Source organism: Falco punctatus (genome assembly GCF_963210335.1).
Source record: "Falco punctatus genome assembly, chromosome: 8".
NCBI lineage: Eukaryota > Metazoa > Chordata > Aves > Falconiformes > Falconidae > Falco > Falco punctatus.
Window position 1 is genome coordinate 46,577,163 of NC_137588.1, and position 4,203 is coordinate 46,581,365.

The following is a 4,203-nucleotide window of genomic DNA, read 5'->3' on the forward strand; positions in this document are numbered from 1 at the left end:
GAGGAGACTCTGGGATCTCGCTGTTCTCTATGCCTACCTGACAGGGGCTGTGGGTGAGGGGTGGTGGTGGTGTCAGTGTCTTCTCCCCAGTAACATGCAATAGGACAAGAGGAAGGAGCCTCAAGTTGCACCAGGGGAGGTTTAGGTTGGGTATTAGGAAAAATTTCTTCACTGAAAGGGTGGTCAAGCCTTGGAACAGGCTGCCCAGGGTGGTGGTAGAATCACCATCCCTGGAGGTGTTTAAACAAACACACAGATGTGGTGCTTAGCGACATGGTTTAGTGATAAACTTGGCAGTGCTGGGTTAATGGTTGGGCTTGATGATCTCAAAGGTCTTTTCCAACCTAAATGATTCTGTGATTCCATGAAGCTGCTTTTTCATGGAAAGGCTGTCTTTTCCAGCCTCAACTAGTAGAAGCAGGAGCCCACTAGGATTGTGGTCCATACTGCTGCAGCTCCTTGATGTTGATTTTATATCTTTTTTTTTTCTATCTGTGATTGCATCACCTTGCTCTAGGTTGCATTTCACACTGTGCTGGTTGATGTACAGCTCTTGGATGTTCTTTGTGTGATGGTGTTTGCAGTTCCCTCCAAGCTCACCCCAGCAGGGCAGCAGTGCTGCTGCACAGGCACACCTCGGTGACCCTGCGGGACTCTTGTTTCGTCTTCAGCACGGGTGCCTTGGACTTGCTCTGCCTTTGCCGTGGCTGCATGGCTTTATAAGCTGACGAGCCTAGCAGTAATGAATCTATCTTTGACATATCTGGATCCAACCCAGGCCCAGTTGGCTGAGTGGTTTTCTGGCAAAGTCTCCTTTCCCATCCATATCCATTCTTACAAAGTGAGCTTTCCTCATTCAAATGTTTTGATCTCACTGCAATGTTTCAGTTCAATATTTCTTTTGCAATGCCATTTTCTGAAAATCAGTATGTTCCCGTGGAAAATTTGGATCATGTCTAAAATACATTCTCAACTGGAAAATGTAGTTAGAAAAATGTCAACTAGCTCCTCTTCAGAGAGGTCCCATTCATTGAGATCATTCAAGATCTGCAAAGCCTCCTTCTTTCACAGATAAATATACTTCTTTTTCTGTGTCTTGGCACTTCATGGGAGCTTCCAGGAGAATGAGATTGTTGCTGTTCTGTGCAACAGGCTCTTAATCCCTGGCCAGGCAATGGCATGGAAGCCAACCTGACCTGGGTATTCTCCAGCCATCGTTGCCCTCTTGGGAGCAGGAGGGGGAGCGCTGCGGACCCAGGGCTCGGTCTCCACTGTCACCTGAGCATCCCCAAAGGCTTGGAGCTGCCTCTGTCCCCCTGACTATGCATGAGCAAAAGCTAGGCAATCTGTTAAAATAATATGTCTTACAACGTACCCATGCAGATTATGAGTGAGGTATTTGCCATCTGAAAGCTGAACCTCTGTGCAGTCAGTAGGTTTCCGCACAAACTGGGAGCACCAGAGTACTGCTGAAAGGCTTTTTATGGGGAGAAGTCTGAGATGCATGTCAAGATAGAAGGAGCATGGAGAAAAGAAAGGGGAAAGACATTTGTAACTGGCCTTATAGAAAACGTATAAAGCTGAGAAAAGAAGAAAGGAATTGGGTCCAGGACAGAAAGCAAGAGAGCAGAGGGGGAGGAGGAGTATCATTATAGATTTGTTGCACTTAGCATTAGGGATTGCTACAGAGCATGCAGGTTGTAGTGATTTTCTAATACTGAGTAATATGTCAGAAAGGCTATTCTGGATTTAGACCAATATATACAGTTTCTTGTCTAAGCAGAACCATATGCTCAAATGAGAGATCATTTTATTTTACTAGGATGGACAGTAAGTAGAAACACATTCCAGATTTCATGAGGTTTCTTCCCCCCTTGGCAGCCACAGTGCTGCTTGTGCTTAGTCTATGGTTTTTCAACTGTTTGATAACTGTCCGTTACTTTACAGGACTCTGAACCCTACTATATCATGATGTCTATTGAACTGTGACTAATGACTGCATCAGAAATCTAGTTCACCAGGTCACCTCAGCTGTAGCCGGTAATTGTTAGTAATAAAACAAATTGGACTGATATGCACAATATGGCAACATGCTGTACAGTGGAAGACGTAGCTTTTGCATCCTTCCTTGAGTTAAGACGTAAATGTTCTGTGTTCAGAGGCTGACCTCATCCAAATCCTTTCTGACAGCTTAGAAAGAAGAAAATAAAAAAAACCCAGCAACCAAACCTCATTGTGGAATATGCAAGCTAGTGTTTAATACATGAGCCCTACACACAGCAGGTTGAGCAATCAAATGTACGTGGATATTTATACAATTTGACATTGGTAAATAGTCCAACCCCCTTCTTCTCTTGCAGCTGCTGATTGTTCTCGTTCCAGGTCTTGTATCTTGCTCTGTCTCTGCAGTTTAGTGTTCACCACTATTTGTGCCTTGGTGCTGAATGACCCCTAGGCAAAACAAGACATTTTTGGCCTGATCCAGCCATGCAATGGACCCTCTGGCCATTGACCTGCGGTCTCCTCAAGTAAACAGAGGATGTGGTGCTTGTTGAGCTTTCTCAGCTTCCAGGTGCAGGGTAAGCTGTGCCCAAGGCCGTGCGGCAGGTCTGCCCGCTGTCCCTCCCGCACCCTCCCCGTGGACCCTCTGGCAGTAGGAGCTGGCCACTGACTGGCTAGCTAGCGTGCTCAGGGAGTCTGGGACTCTGCTGGCCTTGCTTTCTGAAGGGATGGTCTACTGGGGTTGACTGGCAACAAAGCAACTCTGGTAAAGCTGAAATATCTGTGTTGTATTGCAAGGTCATGAAAGCAAAGGACTCATCTATTAACATGTGTTGCAAAGCCCTGAATTAGTCACATGTACTTGCTAGCCTCTCACTAGCAAGAATAGCAATATCAAAATGGCTTTAAAAGGGAAATTTTTAATTAAAAATGGAAAGAAAGGTAGATAAATCATGGGTATATTTGCCTCAGTCGGGAGGACAAGGAGAATCACCTACAAGAATACTCACTGTTACATTGTGCAGAGTAAAGCCCAGAGGTTAGCTGCTGGGTACCAGCCACTTTAGCTGTCCCCAGGAGCCTTCTCATCTCTGAATTTATTGGGATTATATTCTGGGGAGATGTCTGCCTTCTGCCAGTCAGCACTGGGGGTGATCCTCTCTCACCTGGGTGGTGGTGCGAGTGAGATACAGAAGCCTGGTACCCGCTAACACCTAAACGGTCTCTGTATTTTTTGGGGTATTAACTTAATGATGGTTGGCTGCTGGTATCTGACGGTAGGCATACTCCAGAGGGACAATGCAGTCAATTTTTCAGTTTTTTAGCTCAAAAAGAGGTTGTGTAAAAAAAGGCAAATAAAAAACCCACTAAAAATAAAAAGACAGACCAGACAAAGGTGGGGAAAACGCATGTGGTGAAACTACAGCAGAACAGGGTGGTACAACTTGTGGCACATGGAAACATCTATCCAGGTGTTCCTGGAATTACAAATACGGTTTTATTTGCTTCAGCCTCTTTTCTGCTTTTGCTATGCAAGCCTCAGATCACTTCTTAGGGAGAGGATGGGTTGTCCTGTAAGGATGTCTTCCCCTCCCCTCCCCTCCCGCCCCACACCCTCCCCTCCCCCCTTCCCGGCCATCACATCCATCCTGGAAGGTAATTTGTTAGTGCCCAGGAGGATATTTCTCCCTTTTAGCAAATTGAGCCCAGCAGAATCTGGTTTTATCTGCTCCCTGCTTGCCCCAGCCAAGCCGTGAGACTTGCTCGATCCCAGATGTACTAGACAACTGCGTTGGGTTTGAGAGGTTTTTTTCTAAACAAAGTGCATCTTCCTGCTGGTGAATTAATAGAATTAAAATACAGTGAGCAAGGGTTTGCAGGCTCGCCTTTGCTTGGCTGATGGTGTAAAGCAGAGGGTCATTTCTCCTCTGGGTAGTGGACCTCAGCTGGGGCACAGAGTGGGTGAGAAGCCCTTGGAGAGCCTTGGTGGAAGGAGCAGGTGCTAACCCCCTGCTCCGAAATGGTTGAGATACTCAAGCATTGGTTCTTTCCATGCCATACTTTACACCGCAGCTTGTTGCTAGATCTTTCGCTATGTTATTCTGCTCCCTAATTCAAGTGTGAACTCAGGAGGTGAACCAGGTGGGTTTTTTTAGTGCTGCTTTCCATTTAGACCCATAAACTTAATTTCCACTCTTTGGC